General features: G+C 41.0%; 1 protein-coding gene across 3 annotated transcripts in view; it reads right to left on the bottom strand.

The window, feature by feature from the left end:
- Positions 1-25,497, bottom strand: part of SIPA1L3 (signal induced proliferation associated 1 like 3) — a 714,921-nt gene that overhangs the window by 635,757 nt on the left and 53,667 nt on the right. The window contains exon 1 of one of the 3 annotated variants that reach the window (XM_086938269.1): positions 16,286-16,305. The exons of the other annotated variants lie outside the window; for them this stretch is intronic. The gene's annotated coding sequence lies outside the window, so the exon portion shown is untranslated. Of the gene's footprint in view, positions 1-16,285; positions 16,306-25,497 lie in introns of those variants that run through there. 3 annotated transcript variants of the gene reach the window in all.

The raw sequence follows: 25,497 nt of genomic DNA, 5'->3' as shown, positions 1-25,497 counted from the left end.
CCGCTGTCTCTTTAACCCCTTCGCCACCATGCCTGATCATCACTCCAATCTTGAAAAATCCCTTTCTTTTTGGAGTTTATATACCATGATCTCAGCCCAAAGGTATTTGAACACATTGCATGAGCACCACTTACATTAAACCAGGCCAGCTTCAATTTCTTTTTTTGTTTTAGGTATGGGGAGATTAACTGATTTACCCAGAATCACAGAACGTTGAGTTGAAAAGGTTCCCTATTTCCAAAGCCAATAGCTCTCGCATTACAACACAACGCCTCTTTAAAAGAAAAAAAAAAAAAAAAAAAAAGCTCTTCCACTTGATGCCCCCTTTTTTATTTTCAGCAAAGGCCCTAATGCTGCTAAAGAAAATGAACCCCCATACCCTTTTTGTTTTTAGAGAAAGACAGTCATAACTGGGATCCAGTGGGTCCCGAATATCCATGGACACAGGGCAGCTTCACTAGCCTGACTTGTGACATCCACTGCCTTGCGAAGTGGGTTATTTCTTACATCCTTTGTTAAAAAACACATTGTCTTTCATCTTGCCCCACTCCCTTTGCTGTCATTTTTCTGACGCTCAACTAAGGAGTCTCCTCTGCTCTTCGATTCCCCCTCCTGTGGGCCACTGCTTAGAGGCCCAAAGGAACACTTGCACAGCTAGTGTGTTCTAGACCCTCATTCAAGAAAGGAAGGACAGTAAAATTGCGATAATAGGGATTTAGTCAAGGCCACTGGAATTATGTGATTTTGTAGTCTGTTTTCTGCAGGATTATGGAGTTGCGTTTTTGCTACAAATTTTGTTATCTGCTATACAACCTGCAGATGTTAACAAATATTTTTTTCTAGTCAAACAGGTCAAAAGTAACTAAACACACAGATGTGTTGCTAAACAGTAAAAGGTCCTTCAAAAAAGTAGACTAGTTCCCTTCCTGTTGCATATTGTTATATTGGAGTGTTAAACAAGGTTGAGGCTCCTCTGCCATTAACGTGGTCAGACCATTGGCTGGTTACCTTCAGCCTGTTAAGAAGTGGTGGAAAACAAAGCTCGAGACCAGAGTTTGTGAAGAAGTGAAATTGGAAGAGCGTTTCCCCAAGTCCTTAGGTCCCATCCAGCATAATACCCCACTTCTGCTGACAGGTGATCCCACCATGGATGCAACCACCTTCAATGAGTGGGTTGCATCCTCCCTAGATGTCATTGCTCCCATGAAAATGGTAAAACTGGCTAGAAAAAAGCCTTCCACCCACTGGTATTCCTCAGAGCTTCACTTAGAGAAAAGCACCAGTAAAAAGTTGCAGCGCAACTGGCAAAAAATGTATAATCTGGAGGCGAAGAGTATATATAAAATTGCACAAAAAATATTCCATGCCCCCAAACGTCAGGTAATTAGGAACTTCCTAGCCAAGCAAATTAAAGAGTCTGAAAATTCATCTAAGGAAGTCTTTAAGATCGTGCAAGATTTCATGAAACCTCAAGCCACCAGGAGCACGATTACTCCATCAGCTGATTTATGTAGAGATCTGTATAACTTCTTCCAGGAGAAGGTTCAATCTATATATTCTTCCTTTCCGGTGTCAGGTGATTGTTCAACCAACTTTCTGGCTCCGGTTTCCCAGTGTCACTGGTCTGAACTCCGACCTTTTTGTCCGACCTTGTCTCTGCTAGACCTAGTTAGAACTAAGTCAGGCTCGCCTCTTGATCCTTGTCCTGACAGATTTTTTAACCAGCTGGCTCCCTTTTTTAATCTCCATCTAAATGCTATCTGGAAGGCATCATTGATGTCAGGTAGATATCCCTTGGTTTGGAAAAAAGCATTTGTTTTGCATATTCTCAAAAAGGAAGACGCAGAACCTGGTATACTCAAGAACTTTAGGCCCATTTCCCTTCTGCCTGCTGCTGCAAAAATACTGGAGAAGGAAGTTCAGAGACAGCTCTCCAATTATCTGGAATCTAATAACCTCCTTCATGAGTCCCAGTCGGGCTTTAGGACAGGCTATAGTACTGAGACTGATCTGCTTGAGGTGGAGGAAACCATCCGAGAATCCCTAGACCAGAGTAGCTACGCCATGCTTGTGCTGTTAGACTTGTCCGCAGCCTTTAATATGGTCTCGCATTCGATTCTTATAGATGGACTGGCACAGCTGGGTATCTCGAGGACCATCTTTAACTGTTTCCACTCATTTCTGGATGAGCGGTCTCAGCAGATTTTTCTGCGCCCTCATGTCTCCTCCTCCTGTTCCATGGTATATGGAGTACCTCAGGGCTCGGCACTTAGCCCCACCCTGTTTAATGTCTATCTTGCTCCTTTGGCATCGGTTGTAGAACACTGTGGAGTGAGGAAAATATTTCGCGGATAATATTTGATACGCAGCTTTTGTTTTCTTTTAAAGACACTGCAAAGGCTGCGTTTGATAGCTTCAGGCCTTGTCTAACTAAGATCGCCTCCTGGATGATGAACAATTGCCTGAAATTAAATGCTAACAAAACCGAGGTGTTTTTTTTTTAAATCAACCTTCACCCCCCCCCACTGGCTGATCTTTGGTGACCGATGCAGCTGAATCCCCCTCCAACCCCTGTCACCTCAGTTAGAAATTTAGGTTTCAAATTCAACTCAAAATTGTCGGCCAAGGCCCAGATTGGTCAAGTTTCCAGAGCATGTTTCTGGAAACTCAAAACCTTGCGAAGATTTCTCCATCTGGTGCCGATGGACTGTCGGGCCACCATAGTCCATGCCCTTATTACATCTCAGCTGGACTACGCTAACAGCTTGTACTTGGGTCTTCTAGCTTATCAGACTGTCCAGCATGCCACAGCAAGGTTCATCAGAAATGTGCCCCTCCGACACCACATTACCCCTCATTGGAGCAGCCTTCACTGGCTCCCAGTGAAAAGGAGAATTGAATTTAAGGCACTGTCTTTTGCTTTTAGAGCCACAAGAGATAGAGGTCCCGGATACCTGAAACCGAGACTTCAGAAATACAATCAGTACAGGACCCTGCGATCTAACTCTCAGATGCTTCTCCACATCCCTAAAGCCAGGATTGGCGGGCGAGCCTTTGTAGTAAGAACAGCCGCTCTCTGGAATGCTATGACTAACCACTTGCGCAAAGCAGAATCAGAACAGACTTTTAGGAAGGCATTGAAAATATGGCTGTTTGACTTGCCCTAGCGCGTCCCTTCTCCCCCCTTTCTGACCACTTAGTGTCGGGACACTGCCTTTGGAGGTAGCCGGGCAATCTATAAATTGCTTGGTATGGTATGGTATGCTTAAACAGGTACTAATGAAGTGAAACCAATGCCAAGCGTTAAAGTAAAAATGAAAAAATACTGAAGCAATGCGGTCATGTAATGTGCCACATAATTAGCCTTTTCTTGCTGTATAATTTGTTCAACCCTGCCACATGACTTGGTTCCCCCCCTGCCACATAATTCCAGGGGCCCTGGATTAAGTTGGTCCCTCATACCGCTCGACCCTGTGCACCAAACAAAGGCTGCTTGGAAGCTAGTATAGACTTTAACTGATTAGTCACTCGCGGCTCCACCGGATTAAAGATGTATTCTTGTTGAGAAGTAATGTAAGGGTGTTACCAGTTGAGTTCTGGAGTGCGTGCTTTTAATAGACACTTATAAAATGGCTTCTAGGTATAGTCCAATTACTCATTACTTAAATACACAGCTATAACTAATAATATACATATGCGCATTGCTGTTTGCCACAGACTGGGTCCTCGTAGCCTTAAAAAGACAAGTCACGGTTCCCTACTGCGGCATGCAGGATTCAATTTTGTGCCTCTTTGGTCACGCACATATATCTGCACTGTTCGATTAGCGAACTTAAGTTTCATAATGTAAAAAAAGTACATTTTCCATTGATTAGTTTAACTTGCATTTTTCATTAAAGGAGCATCTGCTAGGTTTTTTTCAACAAAGCAAAATAGCTACTAAAAATGTTGTTCATTTTACCCACATTTTTTACTCTGACTCCTCCTTCACTGACTGTATCCCCAGGGCATTCATGATTACAGTTCCAAATTTCTTTCCAATTCAACCTCTGTATTTAAATGAAGACAGACTGGAAACGCTGGAAAAAAACATACAAGGTCTTGTTTCCAGGCCATCTTCAGTTGCAAGTCCTTGCAGATGCATTTGCCCCCTCCCCGCCCCGAGTGCAGTAACGGACCTTCAGTGGGGCACGCCCGACAGTTTAACGACACATGTACTACAGTGTTCTATCCAGTGTGTTCCTCTCATGTCTTGTGAAAGTATGAATGTAGATAAGACAGGTGAGTGTCTGTATGTATATGTAACACATACCAATTCTTAACAACCCTACTGTTCAATTTGACCCCACCAGTGCCGATTTCCCAAATATGTCAATGTTATACTGATCTCCCACCTCTTTAAGTAATAAAAAAAATCCTAAAAGTGACTTTAATACTATACAAAACAGGAACATAATTTGTAAGAACTTGAGGGTATTATCCTGTGAGAGCAACAAGAGTGCCAGTCGTATCTCCACTCAAGGGCAGAGGTGGTCAGAAGATTCATTATACTTTGGCAAATCCTATGTCCCAGTTTTTCATGTGCCACATATAAAATCACTGCTGCAGCAAATGTAGTATGCCAACGCAAGATGGCATTTAGCATTGTCTGCGTCTTTATACTTACTATATTCATCCGATCTATTAAGCCTCCAGCGCCCAGTGATCTAGGGTAGGTGTCGTTGCAGCCGGACCATGTCACAGTCTGAATCGCCAGGACTGCTCAGTTTGTTTTCCTTGTTAGGTAGTAGATGCAATACTATTCCATGTCACTCAGATAATCCTCTGTGGAGGTAGCAGTGCCATCTCTTAGTCAGTCCCTACGTAGCCTTTTCTTGTTGAGCAGAAATGCCATAGTTTGCTGGGAGTTGATAAAAGTGCGGCCTTGCCACTTATGTTTAATCTCAGGCAGGCTGGATATAAAATGCCATATTCAAAACCAAACACATGCAGATTTGTTTAGAAGGAGATATATTCATGCCTGGCTTTTTGTACTTCCAAGGTGAAGTCTGGCAATATAGTAATGCGGGGGCACATAATTTTATCAATGACATTTAGAAGGCGGGCAATTATCGATCGAGCAGGTAGGTGCTCCTGGTGGTGGTCTTGGTGCCAATGTTTGGTGAGCGCTTTCCACTATCAATCTGCCCCAAACATTGTTGCCAGCATTTTTTTCCACATATCGTTCCAGCCTGCCAGTATTTGCTGATTCGTATACCCAAGAATGTGGAGCTTGTTCCTCCCTGACTTGGCCTCTTTCTTTATGAACGATTGCAGTTTTGCGATAAAACATGCTCATGAATACAAACACCCAATCAGGATGGAAGAAGCATTGGGAAAGCTGATAGGTTTTGGCTCTGGGATCTATTAGCTTTGCCAATGGCTTTTCAGAATGCTGAACAGAGCAGGTCATGTCATTCTGCTGATGTGCGCATGCATCGTAATACACTTGCCAATTTGTTTTTCACTTACTGATCTAAGGCGAAGGGCGCCACTTGGGTCAGTAAATAAATAACTTTTTGCTCAAAAAGGTTTTTTTTTTTTAAAAAGATTGCAGGGCAAACAAAGTAGGAGAGGGTGTGGGGAGCAGGTTGTGTTGGTGGAGGGAAAGCAGTTAACTAGGGAGACAGCAACATGGAGAGAAACACATGATGAGTTGGGGAGTGGGGAGAAACATGGAGCGTTGGAGTGTGGGGGAGAAGTACTCGAGAGACCGCAGAATACATTGGTTAAGGGAACATTGGGAGCAAAGGGAGAAAAACACATAACACAACATGTGAAGCTCTTAATCAAAAATAAACAAATTAGTTCCCTAAAGGTCAACAATGGAAGGACACAAGTCAGACAAATTAAGAGGATGACAAAGAGGATATGCTCCAAGGTAGGAATAAACACAAGATTGAAAAGGTATGCTATCAAATACAAAGCAAGGAAATGAGAGTTACAAGCCCATCAATAGTAAGCAAAGGGTGAGGGTTAAGCCGTCTGAACTTTCTTGTTAAATGGACCATTGGTGTTTTTCAACCAAACAGCTCTGCTGTCTGATAAGCTCGATCTAAAAAGTACTGCTGCTAACATGTACCATTAGGGGACAAGCTATCAGTATTATTCATGGCTACATGTTATGTTCCTACACAAAACAAACTAATTTGTCACTCAGACAAAGGATTATGAGTTATTTCAATGCTATGAGGCCCTAACAAAATGGCTGCCACTAAAGAGATCTTGTCACTTGGGTAAACCGTTTCAATCTTAAAGTGCTAGGACACCGTCTGACGGTGTGGGATTTTTAAGTACGAGAATCAAAGAGAAAAGCTCACAGTCCTAGTGTAGAATCAGAGTCATGCTAAGTGCTTACCACAAAAACAGCTATTTGCTTTGGAGTCGCTTCTGAAACAAGACACCACGTTTGTACCCTGCATTCGGTTCCAGCTTAGGTTAAGACAGCAAAGGCACTTCAGTATTCTGTTTGTATTACTAGAGCTTTTCAACTGTACATTGTGTCATTTTTGCTTTACGTATTAGCAGTTTCACTTGGATATTTTGTATACTGTTGCGACTTCGTTTGCATCAACACCAGCCATACCATTGGCATCTCAATCTTCTCCAACATGTTTATATTTTCACTACCACTAACAATAGAGATGCATTTTTCTGTGAAATGCAGTTCTTCCGAAACCTGGTGAAGGCTATTGTAGTGTCGATTCCGCATGGTGAAACGTGGGCTGAGCTAATGAAAAGACCCTGCAGTTAAATACATTTATGATACAGGCTCACACTGTTTGAATAGTCTGAACAAGTGACTTTTAGAAAGAAAGTCGGGCCTCGTTTTATAAATCCTTGAGGCAGCTTAAGAAATTAAGAGCATTTGGATAATGAGAGAAAGCAGGAATTTATATTTATTTTTAACTGAGCTTAGCTGCTGCCAGTTTAATACATGAAAGTGGCAAATTCCACGGAACGGGCTTATAACTGAGAATATTAAGCCCCCACTTGAATATCAGCATCTTAAAGAGAGGGAGACTCCTTTGAAAACCTTGAAATAAATAATGAATGGCTGAAACAATGACAAATCAGATTTGGTACTTCAAAATATGCGCTACCACAAAAATTAACCCTTAAAGAATGACAGCTGAAGAGGAGATGTTGATGTGTGCGTTAACGTTAATAACCAAAGGAGGAGTAAAAGTAAAAAAAACTCCTGGAGATGCAGAGCATCTAAGGGTGAGGAAAAAAGGTTCTATCCTCCATTCACATATCCTAGAGGTCCGGGGGAAAATATAATTGCCCTTGTAGCTGTACTTCAAGAGTCACGTTGTTAAATTAAAGAATGCAAAGCAGAGATTAAGTAAATTTCTTTGTAACTACAAACAAGCACTGGAAAAGCCAGCAGGTCTTGCCTATCCACGAGCTATTGACTTTGCCAATGTTTTTTAGCCATATTGTAGAGCAGCACAGCTGCTTTCCCGCATGGCTAAAAGTTAGAAAAAAAGCACTATGACGCAGCAAAGGAGAGGTGGGAAGGGAATAATCAACATCAACAAGGAGGAGGGGAAGAATCAACACTGACGAGGAGGGGAAGAATCAACACGGTCAAGGAGGGGAAGAATCAACACGGACGAGGAGGGGAAGAATCAACACGGACAAGGAGGGGTGGGAGGGGAAGAAGCAACACGGACGAGGAGGGGAAGAATCAACACGGACAAGGAGGGGTGGGAGGGGAAGAAGCAACACGGACGAGAAGGGGAAGAATCAACACGGACAAGGAGGGTTGGGAGGGGAAGAATCAACACGGACAACAAGGGATGCGTGAGAGAAGGAACAACATGGACAACGACGACAGAGGAAAAAGAAATACATATTACCTCAATCACAGAGAAAGCAGTGGAAGGACCCTAATCAAGATGAAGCAATTGGTACTTGGTGCATGCTCTATACAAAAGAAGAAGTGAAGCTGGTATGTGCTTGCCAATAAGGAGGCAGCAAATTGGTGACAACAAACGCCAACGAATTGTAAGCAATAGGAGTGTTCCATGACCCTTGTAGTATACAATAGCTCTCACAAGCAACAGTACATGGTAGCTGTCTTAGGTGGTATGTAAAAAGCGAGAGAAGGAAGAAGAACGAAGGGAGATATGTTATATCTTGGGTTTCCCTGCTGCTCAGCTTGTATGTATGACGTGTGGAATGTTAGATGATTGGAATGTTGGTGTGCTGTGAATGTCAGTTGAGGTAGGGCTGAGCAGCAGGACAGCTGCTCCTGATGGGGTTATCGCTATAACTTATAACTTAACATCTTAATTAATAAAGTAACTTAAGAACCTACAGTTCCAGCTTCTTTCTGATTACTTCAAAGGTTCAAGGGGACCTTAGAAGAAATGACACACAGAGACTGTGCTTCACCGAGAACTCCTATCCAGCTTTCAGTACCATAAACAAATCTAAATCTTCTATCATTTTAGAGTCAGCCCTCTCTTGACTTTATTCGACCCTACCCCTCAAAAACAGTTTATAAAATCCCAAAGACATGGTTTATTTAGATATCACAGTGTTACGTAGGCTGGTGCCAACCCAATGCCAAAGCAAACAGGTTCAACATTGAAAACAATTATTTTGTCCGTGCTTAGGGGAGTTTATTTAAAAAAAAAAAAGATATAAATAATGCATTAAATTGCATATTTTTTTCCTGGCACACTAATCACTCCCTTTCCTTAAAGGTTATTAGGTGAAACAGGTGTCAATGTACATCTGATATACCAATGTGTTCTAGCCCAAAACTATCGAGCAGTGATAGTCCTCCATTATAAGCCCTTGCACTTTGTCAACCACTAGGAACACTAAAGCCATTAATCCTAACAAATGCCCAGTTCCCCTACAAGAATGTTCTCCTCTCTGAAGCCAACAGAATAGGGATTAGGAACGAGAATGTCTTTCACTTTTGAGGTGGTGTGGTGAAGTGTTTAACGCACTATGTTTGAAGTCATGAATCTAATATACGAGTGATCATGGGCAAATCCCTTACCAAGTCTCAGAAGCGCTCAATCTGTAAAATGGAAGAGGTTAAAAAGTGTAACATCCACACTATAAATTATAAAGTCAGTCTTTGCCCCTAACCCACTAAATGAGCAGTAACGAAGAGCTCAATTTTTTAAGGCTGACAATCATGAGTTAACGTGGCCAGTAATAGCAGTCACCAGCTAAATCACGATTACAAGTCATGCGGGAATAGTGTAAATCACAAATTCTCAGCCAGACTTTTTGCCGGCTGAAAGCAAGCTATACGTCTAGGTTACACTTGAAATGAAGGAGTAAAATTTGGGAATTTGTGGATACACCAAATTCTGCATGTCAATTCCTATTTGTCATGGGCAACCATAAATGCCCAGTATCACCACTACTCAGAATTGTAGATACCATTAGTGTCAATACTTCGTTGCAACAATTCCTTTTGTGGCATTCGCTCATCACACATAATAATCCAGTGAGTATTTTATCACCTTAAAAATGCACTGCATTCAGTGAATTAGCAAATTGTATGTGTTACTGGTACCCATTTTGTTTAGTTGTAGGCAAAATATTTGTGAGGGTAGGCTTCTGTATCCACACTTACCTTTCACTGTACAAAAACTTAAAAGTTATAGAGCAGGTAACACCTAATACGCTATCCAGTATTTAAAGCACCTATATTCTTGTTTTTGGGCAGCATGTGTGACAACTATGGCGATATTAAGCTTACCATTTATAGCATTCTCTATTTTAGCAAAACCTCCATAGTTTTGCCTAAGAAGGGCAAATAGTATACCTCAATACACTTAACTAAATTGAAGAGCCAGCAAACCCTTCTCACCCCAGATTAGGAGACCAGGAGGCGTACCAATGTATCAAAATACATTCATGTACAGTTGATATTGGTTTGCTTCACGAAATCTTATAGCTGCAGCTGATCTGTGATGTCACAAAAACATGAATCAATCATCTGGGTTTGTGGGAGAACTCACAAGGTGATATTTACATTTGAGTGCGTTTATTGCACAAATAATATTAGCAGATAAATGCGCCTACAAGAGATTTGCTAAACTAAACACTTAAATCAATTCATATATTTAATCTTAACAGGCTACCTCAAGTTGCTTGTCAATAAAAGTTTTTTCCAAAAAAACCATTTGCAATTATTTCCAAATGAATGAATCTTACATAAACCTAAAATATAATAGAAACACTAGTGTGTATATTCAAAAGAGTTTTATATTGTTACAGAAAATGTTTTGAAAGATTTTTGTTGAGGGTACAAAATCATTACAAAACACAATGAAACCAGAAGTTGCAGCTATATATAAATAAATGTCCTTCCTAGTAACAATTGTGAACACCTTTTCATAAATGATTAAACAACAATAAAAAGGAAAGAGGTGTAATTGTCGACGTTTCGGTCTAATTTGGCTTTTGTCCACTAGACCATCTTCAGGACTATTAATAAAAACGGTTAACCCCTAGAAAAATATGTAAAGAACAACAATTACCATGTACTCTTTGAATGAACATTGTAGAATAACACCCGTGTGAGAAAAAAAGAAGAAAAATAGTGTCTTATTTAAAAAGAGAAAGCCATAGTCAGATAAGGGTTCTTCACTTCCACAGATCATGCCCAGTACGAGACGGAATGAAAGTTGGTGACTTAAGGAGACTTGTTTTGAATTACTTCAAGATATATGCAAAGGGACTTTGCAGTCCAGAAAAATTAGGGGTTTAGGAGAGTATCGACCTTACGCGTCGTACACAATGCTGGAAATGAAAGGTAGATGTCAATAACTCTATCCACTTCGGTCATACTTAATAGTTCTCTATTTTTAAACTTAGGACTATACATATTTAGGATATCACAAAGAATTTTGTCTTTTCATTTTATGGTGTCATTTCAGATTCAAACAATTTTTCAGTAAAGTGTAAATTTCACATGATTTTGCACATCGTACATCTTTATATAGATACGATGTTGGTCTATATGATTACAGATATGGAAGTACATGGCCAAACTACATTTTAAATGTATGTCTGGAGTTTCACACATTTTAAATATAGATCTTTTAATGATGTTAGAATGTATTAAGATGCCCTTTCCATTTGATTATAGGTATCCTGAGGCTTCTGTACAAATGAATTCGATTCCAAGTTGGCCTTGAAATATTTGAATTGGCCTGGCGAAAATAGTGTAAGGTATTTGATCTTTACTTCAGATTAACATTCAGGCTGTTTTGTTCTTCTATAGCGGTTAGGCTATAACAAACTGCATATGATCGATATTGTTCATTCAACTTACATAGATGCTAAATATCTTCACCTCATTTTTTGATGCAATCTTTTCAACGTATGTAAATGTAAAATGTACATGTATTTATATAGCGCAAATCACTGACCGAGGTCGCTATCTAAGCGCTTGCTTAGGGAACCCGTCCTGGTATTCCCCTGTGAGATAACCCCAGTAGGGTATCCACAAGGTGAAAGCCAGGCATCCCGCCGCGAGGGGCCATTGTGGAGATTAAGCAAGCTATTGCCCAGAGTGGCAGAGTGTGAACCCATGAGTCGAGAAGGCACCGGAGCGAGAATTATCGAGTCCGTGGAATTTTTGAGCCCAAGACCCGCCGAGGCGGGGAATTGAACCCTGGTCCAGGGCCAATCTCAGCTTCCGGGTCTGCCACCTCTAACCCCTGAGCCACACTTCTCCACAAGAAGTCCTATGTCCTATGTCAACCTCAGAAATGAGTAGAAGAACTATCCTTGGCTGTCATTCGTTATAGGAAATGTCTTCTGTAACATAAAACCCATAGGTGGAAATCAGTTTGAATCTCATATGACACCATAAAATTATAGGACAGAATTCTTTGTGATATCCTAAATATGATTAGTCCTACATTTAAAAATAGAGAACTATTAAGTATGACAGAAATGCATAGAGTTATTGAATATCTACCTTTCATTTGCAGCATTGTGTACGACGTGTTAAGGTCAATACTCTCCTAAAGTCCTAATTTATCTGGACTGCAAAGTCCCTTTCCATACATCATGAAGTAAGTCAACAAAAAGTCTCCCTAAGTCACAATCTTTCATAGCGTCTCTTACTGGGCATGAACTGTGGAAGTGAAGAACCCCTATCGGACGATGGCTTTTTCTTTTTAAATAAGACACTATTGTTCTTCTTTTTTCTCACATGGGTGTTATTCTACAATGTTCGTTCAAAGAGTACATGGTAATTGTTATTTCCATGTTTTTCATTTTTATCAATAGTTCTGAAGATGGTCAAGTGGACAAAAGCCTAATTAGACCGAAACGTCGACAATTACAACTCTTTTTTTATTGTAGTTTAATCATTTAAGAAAAGGTGTTCACAATTGTTACTAGGAAGGACATTTATTGTCTATAGCTGCAGCGTCTGGTTTCATTGTGTTATGTAATGATTTTGTACCCTCTACAAAATTCTTTAAAAAAGTTTTCTGCAACAATAGAAAACTCTCTTGAATATACACACCCATGTTTCTATTATATTTAATGTTTATACAAGATTCATTCATGTGGAAATAATTGCAAATGGTTTTTGGGGAAAAAACGTTTATTGACAAGCAAATTGAGATAGCCTGTTAAGATTGAATATATGAATTGATTTAAGTGTTTAGTTTAGTAAATCCCTTGTAGGCGCAGTTACCTGCTAATATTACTTGCCCAAGCCGGCAAGGGTAGATTGGGTTCCCCATTGTTGTTGATATCTTTATTGCACAAATGCAGTGGTATGAACCCCCATTTTTCAAAGGGACGTGTGAAATAAGGAAAATATTTCACAGGTCCCTGTGAAATATGACTTTCATGATTAGCATGACAGTTTCCAAATGCATATAACCTAACAAAACATATACTGCACTACATCATTAAATATTAACAACCAATTATATATATTCATAGTTGTCTATTTGACAATACAAATACTAACGTGATATATAATCTTAAGTGGGTTTATCATTTGCACTCGCAACTGTCACATCAAAAGTAAAGAAGGTCATGAGCCGCGTATTTGAGGTGAGAGTTATGGTTGGAATTGCTGGCTGTAGGGCAAGTTATAGTTTACAGAGCCATAAACGGTTAATAAATATATATCATGCCATAAAACCGCTATAGGTGGGAACATGGTCAAGTGGTTCATCCCCTCTTTGTTGGCTAGAACTCAGAAAGTATCCCTGGGCCCTTTTGTGTTTACCTCTAAAATGATTGCCTTTACTGTTAATTGTGACCGCTAAATTGTATAACCGGTCCCATGTCATCCAAGCTATCAGACACCACAAGTATTTCACAGGTAAAGAGAACAAGCTCTTATGACATAACGGAATTTCCTGGAACAAACTCTGCTGAAGGATATTAAATCCCTACACACCACGCAATGGAAGTAGAAAGCTAAACACCACACTTAAATAACCACATTGATAAATTACTTATTCTACAACAATCACTACCTGCTAAAGCCACTCGTGGTTCATTCCATCAGCATGGACCTCTCTCTCAGAAACTCCGATCAGTTGACAACATGTGCCCATTACAACATACATCTTTAAGCATCAGGGAACCAACACTATTCTCCCTCTGTTCCTCCTACATACCCTTCACCTCTTATTTTTCTGTCCACTACGGTATTTAACACAACTGCCTCTTACTTTATTCACCAAGCAAGGATTAGAAAACATGGACACTAAGCACCTTCCAAGTTTGACTTTGGCCCAATTCCTAGTCTCGACCATGTCCTGGATTTCTCAGTACTGCCTAAAGAACAAACTTTCTCACCCAGTGCTTCATCCTCCTCAACCTCACAAATTGACTTCAGCCAACAGGATTTCACCCAACTATCCACTTTCTTTTCTCTCCTTCAAATCTTTCTTCCATCCTTTCAGGCTCGTCTCCCCATTTCAATGACAGACAAGACAAGCACTCAGACTGCAAATTTTTCCAACCAAGCTTATATTCAATCCCGTTCTGGAAACCCTGCAATTATGAGGCTACCCTAGGCACCTTTGCAGACACTTCAAAGGCTACTGCAGACGGCAAAGCCCATACCAAAGGTTTACTGTCAGTGTACAATCCAAAATCCCCATATATAGGTTCTAAAATATTTGTTTGCCCTGCTGTTGCCACTGATTCTGCGTCTATGATTTAATACCTCCATAATGCCACTGCTACAGCTATACTATATGCTCAACACTTTCAATGATAAAACGGCACGTATTCTACATGCACTCACATCTGTGACAAAAGTTTCTCTATTACCAAATAGCTTCAATACAGCTTCACTACTGGGCAAGAATAGTTCACTGCTTTGCTTGATTTAAATCCTTGAATTTCATTCAAACCTTTCATGTTTGTATCACATCTGTCTAAAGAATTAGTCTTGCCTGTCATGTTCTCCACAGTAATGCTGGCATAGTACTTGATCAGAATTTATAAACTGCCATAACTGATCCATGTGCAACACAGTACATGATATGTTGGTCGCTTTCATCAAATCTTCATTTGATCCATCAGTTGAAATGGTGCAGCCTAAATATTCCAACTCCTATAATATGAATCAGAGCTATTCCTTGCACAAGATCAGCTCAGCATCCTCCAAAATCTTCAATGTACCATGTAATGCATTATCATGCCCTGCTTCTGCGACGACCCACTAAACAAATATGGTTATCCTGGAAAACACAATATTATGTTGCCCATGACACAATCACATCATCATGTGTGGGAAAATAGAAGTGATAAGCTCCTCTGACGTAATGGAATGTTATGAGGTAAACCCTCTTAAAACAAGACCATCATACAATTACATACTGCGTAAAACACCGCACCTAAAGTTACATTCACAGGCAAAATGTTACTGCTATAAGTTCTTCTTCAAATAATTGAATCGTTTCACACAGTTTATGAATCAGATTTTAGATTAAGTAAATAAGGATATAAACCACAGGAGAAATAAAAAAAAAAAATCAAGCATTTAATTAATGTTTACATTTATTTTCAAAATGAAATCAATCACCAAGATGATAAAAGACCTAAAAAGCACTCTTGGGTGGCTCTCATTACCAACAAATAATTCAGAGTTAAAATATTCCAATAGCTGCATTTGAAGCTAATAACTTTTGAATAAACGTTCCTCCGTCAAAACACTGCTAAATAAACATTACCCACAGGTTCTGGTTATTCCTTTCTTATGGTAGACAACCTTTCTTCTTTAACCTCATACTGGGAAGGGACAATAGGTGTGTGGGTGATTTTGTCAAAAGATTAGCAACATAGTCTGGCCTAATGTGCGATATTTTTTAACGTATAGATCACTAGAAAGACACGTATTCTTCGCTTTTCAATGTTGAAGTACTGCCTCGATATCAGAGAAAAGGACATTTCTTACTGGCAGCTCTGGGGTTGTACACCGAGCCCACTAAACCAAACAGTGTGAAGAAATTGCACATATCTTCCACTCAAAAAACATCTGTTTAGAACGTAATGTATGGTTTGCACTGCAACTAATAAATTAATTCTTCCACGTGAACTCACTTTCAAGTTCAATGCATAACGTTTCCCCAGGTAAGAAGCAATTTTGAGTCATGCTGGGCTTTCACACATTTAGTTAATGATTTGAGGCTGTTCTTATCGGTTCAGTTTGAGAAAGAATCCACGAACCATTGTTGTGCGGGAGGCAACACGGATCCCAAGGTCATAATCACAAATTCCAGTGAACACGTCATGTAAAACAAGTAAATGATGTGGACTTCACTCTATCTCAATTTACTAACTCGGGAAGTAACTGGAAATTACATATTAGAGGTTTACTCAATTTGATCGCCTTTAATGTTGTTAATGTAACTAATCATAATTGCATGCATTCTAAAGTGTAAAAACCTAACCTGAAAGACAACATCGAGGGCGTAATTGTGGCTGGGCCTCCCAGATTTATTTATTCATTTATTTACACTTCTGTCTGTATTTAGCAATATTAATTTTATCTGAAATTATCGATATCTATATTGGGTTCTGTGAAAAAATGAAGCTGAGACTAGTAAAATTCCACACTTATTTAACTGATACTTGATGCCTGACCAGTTCCAATATGTGAACATCTATACACAAATATGAAAACATACTCAGTTTAGTGTCACCCCTGTGAATATCTACTGCTGTTTAAGCCTCATTACTAAAATACATTTTTTTCTTTAAACTCCCTCACCTGTTAATCCACTCAGCTATTGGCCTTGAAGTCATACCTGACAGCATTTAGAATCACTGGGGGAAAAAATAAAAAAACAACCTTTTTACCTACAATTAAAAATAATTACAGACTGGAAAATTTCTGCCTCAATGCATCGGTAAACATCATTAAAGTTGGAAAACAGAGGGCTTTAATAAATAAGGATCAAAACAATGATTACTTGAGCGAACCTACCCCTCCCCCCAAACTATGAAACTAGCGGCTGGATTTAAGGAGTGAGATCAAACAATCCAAATTATTTAGGCTTACGTCCATCCTCTTATGGTACTCTCAGTTCAGCCACGGTTATATTGTTTTTTTAATTTTTATTTCGCTGAAAGAATATGGAACTAAAGAGAGAATTTGTACTACAATTCAATCTGTTGTTAGCCTTCCAAGCAAGCGCCCAGCATCACAGACCGTAAAATCAGACTAGTGCGCTAAAAATATTTATTTAGAAAGGTTATGAGTTGTTCCAAAGTCCTTTCGTCATACCTTTATTAACTGATAGTTTGTGAAAATAAATGCCATCATAAAGCCAGAACAGTGCTTAATAGTTTAGTCACAGGCTACTGTACACTCAACAAGCAATGACATATATACAGTAACTAGGAAGCAGAAGTTGAAAATCTTATTTTGCTATTTTTTGTCAGGATCACAGAATATTCTCTGTTCGGGAGTATGATTTTTGCCCTGATGGCTAAGTTAAGCAAAGTTAACTCAACCAGGTTGTAAAGAATCAAACAATCCTGGCTATTACTCATGAAAAGCAGGGAAAGTCAGCCATTGAGTTTTGAAATTTCACATTGGGTTTCCTCACAGTGAACGTCCTAAACAGAAAATTACATTTACCAGAATGATCGCTACAATTAGGTGTACTTGAAAGATCACAAAACCCTGCTGAGCTTCCACGAAGTTAGAGAACAGTACGACATCTTAGAGGGCCAGTTCCTGAACTATAACACTCCGATGACCACGATAGGAAAACTGTGGGGACCAGAACAAATGGAACGCCAGCCTTTCCCGTCCTTGCAGACTCTGCTAACCCACAGCAACGCTAGCCGGTTATCATGGTGCTGTTAAAGCATTACTAGATACCAGCACCACAAAATGTATCACCCTCTAGAATAAATGGGCAAACTTAGCGGGTCAGGATCCCACAGACCGACAGTGGGCCACTACTAGTGAATATGTTAGTAAAGTGTCCAGAAATCTCCATCTGAATATATTCAATGTAATTACTTGCATCAGACCTTCCTTACCCCTGTGCATATACACTGCATGCTTCCCAAAGATACCCATGCTTAGAAGCAGACTTTTACCATATGGTGGGAGTCTGCTTAATCCATGGACCCTCTGCAGTGTAGCCTAGGGATCTCATCACAGACATGCAAGAATAGGTACGCCATTAAATGAATTGACCTAGCCAATCTTCTTGAAAAACGTTACATAGCGATGACCTGGAATCTCTCCGATGCCCCCGTACACAACTATGGATGAGGGATCTGTCCAAATAAGCGACCAGGAAGGTCACGACCAGGCATTCTTTAACCACATCAATGCTAAGGGAATTTTCCCCCGGTGCTCATCATTTTGAAATCCCATTGTTCACGACGAGCTCAGCTCGTCATGAGCACACGACCAGTGTACTGCGAAAGGGTTAATACCATGACATGGGGAAACACTGCAATGGGACGCCTGGAACACATACTTAGCAAAATTGGCAGCAAAGACTGTTGACACTCCACTGTGATGGAGTAAAATTCCTCTAAACTCCGGAGACTGCAGCACTAGCGACTACATTCTTAACCACAATGCATGCCCACCACATTGGTTCTGGCCAGTATGCTACAGTTTCCCCTTCTCTATTTCCTTCTCTGGGCGTGGGACCCTGACAATGACAACAGTATCTTCGTCTGAAAGGCTTCTTGAAAGGAGCCCAGGTATTTAAACGGGGAATGAATGGAAAAGAAGAATTTTGAGAAAGAGGATAAATCCAATTGCCCTGATGAAGTCCCTATAAGGGATGAAAAATGTTGGCTGGGTCGGTTTTAAGTGTAATGGAATTGGATACTTTATAGAAAAAGAACTTTATGGAAAAACACACCAATGTCTGGAAAATACCTGAAAAACTAAATATGGAAAGTAATTGAATTAAAAAAAAAAGTGACTACAGATACATAAAATTCGAATTGTAAAGTTCAATGTGAAAAAGGAAATTAGGTTGCCCTCCTAATATTGTGAAAACATTTACCAAGGACTGAGTTTTGTGGGCAGTAAGAACTCCAGGAGTGGGCATAAGAGAACTAAAAGATTGGGAGATTTGACAGGTGCCGTCCGGAAACACCACTGCCGGCTGTCTTTTGGAAACTGTTCCAACAATACATGCCATCTAGATAGCTGCGTTCTGAGGGGAAAAATTGCAAGTTATTCCTAAGTACTGAAAGGCAAGATGGGGAGGGACAGATTTTCTGTGGCTGCATCCAAGCTCTGGAATACTCTTCCTAAATCAATTTCTTATCTGTAAGCTCACCATCCTTTTCCTAAGGCTCTGAAGACCTGACTATTTTCCTTGCAATGCCTCCTTTAGGGCTGGGACCATGCAATTCTTCTCCTTCCATAGTAGACTAACCGCATTAGCGTCTTGAAACCTTCAGTCATTTGTTTGCGCTTTTTGTATTGCCAAATCAAATCTTGTTCCATTAATGATTTATGTATGCTTCCAGCTTTAATAAAGAACCACAAAAAAAAGTGTTCTTGAAAATTATGACTAGAAGATCTGTGTAGGTTTATTTAGGATCTGGCTGAGTTGCAACTGAACTCAGCCAGTGAATTTGTGTGTGCAGGAATTTAAAGTATCAGTAAATTCAGGCTTTTGCCTTACGTTGCACTTTTGCAGTAGCTAGTCGATTGAGACTATGCACTCACTGCTAATATATGTGGCTACTATCTGTAGTTGCATTTGGTACCTCTGTTGTGTAGGTCTTATTACATTTTTACGCTTCCTGATACCGTTTTTTTTCTCGTATGGCTGCCTAGAAAGTGATGCATCGTTAACGGAGGGGGAACACAGGTGGAGTTCTACGGTTTGCTTGGGGCTCATCTGGAAGAGTTATAGATCGGCCTTCTACATTTCGGTAAATAACCCATTCATTCTAAACGGATGCACGGTTTCTAGCCAGCCACAGGTTTCAGGCTTGCCTTGTGTCCTATTCCCCTCATTCACGGTTGTGTTCTGCTGTAGGGTTAGCCGAGTCCTTTAACCCCTTCCATGCTGATGACGGAACAGCTCCGTCATCAGCTACAGTTGAGCTGTGCTGATGACGGAGCGGTTCCGTCATGGCCCGGCCGCCGCGCCTGCGCGGGCGTTCTAATGAGCGGGGCGGGTCATGACGGAACCGCTCCGTTACCAGCATAGCTCAACCGCGGCTGGTGACGGAGCGGCTCCGTCACCAGCATGCGGCCGCCCCGCCCCTTTAGCGCTGCGGCGGAATAGCCGCCGCAGCAAAGGGGTTAATACTGCACTTATGAATGGCCCTGACATGTAGTGGCACCACGTTTCACCTCTAAAGATTGCTCTGAGCTAATTTCGTTGCACAGTTGGAGTCTAAGGAGTAATGCACACCAGTCACAAACAGCAGCAGGAGAATAGAGCCCTTGTGGACGAAAGCTCCCATGACATGGAAGTCACATCCATTCATGTCATCTTGGACACTGCTTCCAGTCCTGAACTTTCCAGGCACAAATCACTGCTACCAGATGTGTGGTGTGATCAGGTCATTGGAAGCAACCAATACTAAAACACTAAGGCTTATACACAAACGTCATAAATAGGAAAATGTGTCCTTAATGATATGCAGCAAGATGGAAATCCTAAGTAACTGCAAATTTAACGGAGAACCGCACAACCTCCAACTGGACTCTCCAAGGCTAAGGGTGTACATGACAATTTCCTTCATTCCTTCCAAACACTAGGGGCCAGAGGTTCAACCCTTTGCAACGTGAAAAAATATGAAAAAGGCTCCTCTAAAGACTAACTTAGTTGAAATATGCGATGCATACAGGTTTTTAGGTTTCTTTGAAGACAATGCATGCGCAGTCTCTTGCCAAACCTTTTGTTACCTTACAGGGGGGATTGAACACCAACCACTGCTTAATATTATTTGGCTTCATTACATTTGCTTGTTTTCTATCATGCTTCCAGGCTTCCTTCCTCTTTGTAGGTTTGTACCTCCCTTGGAGTATGGGCACATTACTGGTGTCCTTCCATTGCTCTTTTTTCAGACGCTACTTTTTCTTTTTGTTTGAGCACTCTAGGAGTGTGTGTTTGTCAGCTGTCTCCTTGTTTACGTACCCCCGTCCCCTCCGCCCCACCCTCCCTGCATTGTCCATCTGCTTGCAGGGGGCCCCCAGCCATTGTATATTTCATTGCATGAGTCCTCTAACCCTCAGTTGTGTGTGTGCTTACTTACCCCAACCCCTCTCATCCAACCCTCTGTTGTCCGTGTGGCTGCTCCTTCCTCTCTAAAGTCCTCCTTTGTTTGTGAGCTTGCCCCAACCCTCCCAATCACCCTCGGTTGTCCATCTGCTTGCTTTCATTCCTTCCCGTCCATCCTCTGCTGACCATTTGCTTGCCCTCATCCACCCCAGTCACCCTAGCTTGGACTAGTCACGCTAGTTTTACCTGAACCAAAAGTGATTTGTCCCAAACTGCATTTGAAGGCATTACTTACTTCTGCACCAGGTCAACACTTTCTTAATTACAGCAGACACAATCTACCCCAAGGCACCATGATAGATCAAATGTGACCGAAAAGGATCACTCTAAGGGAAATCTAAAATATAAGAAATAGTATAATGCCTACTAAATAGCCCACAAATGTACAATGACATATTAAATTCAAATGTAAAACACAATTTCTTTTTTAGTACTAAACAGGCCTCATTTTATAGGAAGTGGCCGATTGTTAAATTGCATCCTTTTTTATTAGGTGGAACAAAAGTGTTTGAGATTAGAGTCAATCCAATTTGTGATCATTGTCAATTTTGGGTGCTCCCCCCCCCCCCCTCCTTGCCTTTCTACGTCCACTTCCAAAAACAGATCCAATGAGCTCATTTATTTACTGAATCATTGAACTTTCTGCTAAAGGTGCTTCATCACATTTAGTTCCTGATGACGACTCTTTCATATATGTCTTTATTAGCCAACATGTCGGCGGCGGAGTGAATAGGGAATAGAGGGACATTGTGCTCCATCGCGATTGATAACGTGGCAAAATAGCACGTGCTCCTCCATTTACATTATGTGCAGAAGCTTGCAAGCCAAGAGGGCTTAGAGTCCCTTTCAGTAGTAGACAGGGATTTTAAACTAAATAGTTAGTGCAGAGTTCTTATAGAGTGCGGCAGAGCAACCTCCTTTGAACAGGAACCTCCTTCTCATAAAGAGAGATTTAACAGCAAATTCTGATGAAAACAGACTTCTGAAAACAGTGAAATAACTTTTTTTAAAGCAAAAAGAAAAGATCAACAGCACACATGATCCATGCAATAACCACTAAGAGGGGGGTTTGTGGGTTTGTTTTCATTCATAGCCTTACTCCCATGTTCTTGACAACCAGGTAAAAGGTCATTATTTTCTAAATTATTTTTATTAAACAGAAGCGTAGCAACACACGTTGCATGCACAGAGTTTTCTGGACAGTCATCATGAGGGCTCCGGTGTCTTCACACATACCCAGTACAATTATTCCATTGCAATGTAGTACAATGAAATTCAACCTCAATGTTGTTCCATTGTATTATGAATACCCCAATCACAACCTCACCCACCATATCGTCTACGGTCACAATGCCCCACTCACCGGCAACCAGGTAACATTTCAAGTTTGCATTTTAAGATAACAGCCTTAATACCGGTGTTTGAAGGTTCACAATGACTGGCTTCTGCAAATATTTTCACACTGAGAGGAGATTGCCTAAATTCTGATAGGTCCCCTATGCTGACCTGCAGTCTTCACATACATTTACAACGCCGTCATGGGGACACATGTCACACGGCAAGAAAAAATGTGAGAACATGTCCTTTTGTAACTTTTTGATTAATTGCGGTCTTTTGCCTCAACAACGTTGAAGTCCTCTAGAGGTGCTGCAAGAGTTTCTCATGTTCACTGGGTGAGCACAAGGATCTGCTGAGTCACAGAAGCACCAATAGAGCACTCCAATAGCAGCTACGTAGCTGCTGCTCACACATATGAGGCTACATAAGGACTGGACGGCAAATGTTTCTTTACTTTAGGGCAGGGGTTCTTAAACTTTTGACTTCTGTGGTCTCCCACTAAATCATTACTGAAAAAGGTACCCCCACTGAGTCCGTATGGAAGCCGGGACCCCTGGCCTAAGCAATTTTTAGAATTTGAACCTTAAAAACAAAAACAACAAAAATGTATACATCAAAGAAAATACTAAAATACTGAATTATATTTAATTCATAAACCAATTTAGAAAACGTTTTCACATTTTCAATGTAGCTTTTTTATTTGTATATAATTTATTAATTTTAATTTATTAATTTTAATATTATCTAATTTTGTAAAGATCTCCTGAGTAGACATCACGGAACCCCAGGGATCATCGGACTACAGGTTAAGAACCACTGCTCTAGGCAATCCACATTCCACTAGGAATGTCACGCCAACCCCTTCCTGCTATGTAAGGGCTAAAGACTGCCAGGATATGCTCTACATGGACTGGAGTAAGGTTTGAATTGTAAAATGTAGACTACCTTTTGATGGATTCTGGCTTCCCAACAGTGCCACCAAATGGGAGATGTGCCCCTCAATCCACTAACTTGTGCTTTGTGCGACCATGCCATGGGCTCTATGCACCAGTATAGAGACAAGTTTGTAAGATAACAAATTCCGGATCCAATTCACAAAAACAAAGGTAGAAAATCTGAACCAGTAGACTCTACATGAAGATTCAGATGTACTACTTTTTCAAATTCACAAAGCCTCCCAGAAATATGCCAGGAAAGCTACAACAGGTGTACATCTGGGAATGGTATGCAACTATTGCAAAGAGCTAGTATTCTCTGCTTACGGAGGTCTGCAAGGTGGAGTAGTCAGCATATGTACACCTCCCTGGGCAAATACGCACTTCCTTTTTTGTCTCTCTACAAAGAAAACATTTATCTCAGTAATGAAATGGCCTTTCCATACACTCCAACCAAATGTGGCTGTGATCCGTACCTCTTTCCCCACTGATAGCTTAGTTATTTCAGCCCTCTGCTAGAGTAAATCTCGGACCATTTCAAAGGTGGAAATGGGTTGGATCAGAGCTTGGGAAGGCCCACTAACCAATATGTTTGCAGGTGTTCCCAAACATCCCTGAAAACACACCTTGGAGTAGCAACTTCCCACCCCTTCAGTGGGATTTACTTGTGCAAATTGATTTCTCCAGATTCACAAATCCATTTAGAAGCACCAGAAAACATATTTTGGATTCCGTACATGTGTAAAAAATGGTACGTTTGTCTCTAAACATGTTTTAGGACCAATTTACCTTTGTGAATTGGTCACTTTTTGTTATGCTATTCCCCTAAAGACCAAGACCACCACCTACGAATCTGGAATAAGTGTTAATGTGGTTACCTGTTCCTTTAAGAAGAAGTTGTACTGTCCTCACCAAGACTACACAAAAAGACCCAATGAATTGAAGCCTGAATGGAGGCAGGTGGAAGGAAGGAGTAGTTTCTGTCCTGTAACTCCAGTTCTGTAGTAGGGGTATCTCTGTTATAGTCATAATCTAGTGAATAGTCCCGCCCATGTGCGTGGACCCCGGCAATCAAAAATAATCTCTTAAGTTGTCAAAATAATGCAGACACTGCAAAGACACTTAAGAGAGAATTTAAAGACAAATAATGCAGCCTATATCCACAGGCTACACTGTCCAGTACTTCAACTAGAAATTCCACAAAAAAAAAACACCACACACAGCACAGCCTGCCAGTTTCTACCATAGAGAAACTTGCCTCCCCCAGTCAAAGACTCTGGAATGATAGAGAGGAAGGTAGGGACAGACAAGCCCCATAGGCTGCCATTATGTGGCTTAAATAGGATACTGTGCCTTTAAGAGAACTTTCCAGAACTTCTCCCAGTATCCCAGAATGCATAGCAGGTCCCTCTACTTTCAGTTCTTTTTGAAGGCGAAGCACGCCAGACCTGTCGCATTCTTTACATGATGAAATATCTCCACCGGGGAGGAGGGCGGGCGCTTATGACTATAACAGAGATACCCCTACTACAGAACTGGAGTTACAGGACAGAAACTACTCCTTCTGTAGTAGGGGATCTCTGTGTATAGTCATAATCTAGTGAATAGAATGGCAAGCCCATCCCCACACCAAAGCGGCGGTGGAGAATAATACATAACGCCACTACTGTGCGAACAAATTCCGCAGCGAAGCCTGCCCAACCTGAGCGTCTGCCCTGGCGTCAGTGTCCAGGCAGTAATGCTTAGCAAAGGTATGAACCGACTTCCAAGTGGCTGCCTTGCAGATTTCAGCAATCGGCACGTAACGGAGCAGAGCCGTCGTGGCAGCTTTGCCCCTGGTGGAATGAGCCTTAGGCTTACCTCCTATGGTCTTATTAGCCTTCTGATAGCACAATTGTATGCAGGACACAATCCACCTAGAGATGGACTGCTTAGAGGTCGCAAGACGCGTCCTGACCGATCCATAATTGATAAACAACTGGTCAGACCTACGAATATCTTTGGTTTTATCCAGATAAAATTTCAACACCCTCCTAACATCCAGGGAATGGAGAGACCTCTCCGCTGGGGATGAAGGGTTCTGAAAAAACGTAGGCAAAGTTATAGTCTGGTTGACATGAAAATCAGAAATAACCTTGGGAAGAAATTTAGGGTGAGTACGCATAACAACCTTAGCAGCATGAAATACAGTATAAGGTTCATTACAACACAACGCCTGAATTTCACTCACCCTGCGGGCCGATGTAATGGCCACGAGGAACGCCGCCTTACAGGACAGGTGCTGCAACGAAGCCTTATGAATAGGTTCAAACGGCTCCTTCATCAATCTGGACAGCACCACATTCAATTCCCATGAAGGCGAGGGAAGCGAGACAGGAGGGAATACTTTCTTCAACCCTTCCAGAAAATCTTTGATCACG

This window comes from Lissotriton vulgaris, chromosome 9 (assembly GCF_964263255.1).
Source record: "Lissotriton vulgaris chromosome 9, aLisVul1.2, whole genome shotgun sequence".
NCBI lineage: Eukaryota > Metazoa > Chordata > Amphibia > Caudata > Salamandridae > Lissotriton > Lissotriton vulgaris.
Note: the sequence above shows the minus strand (reverse complement) of the source record. Positions and strands in the feature narration are given on the sequence as shown.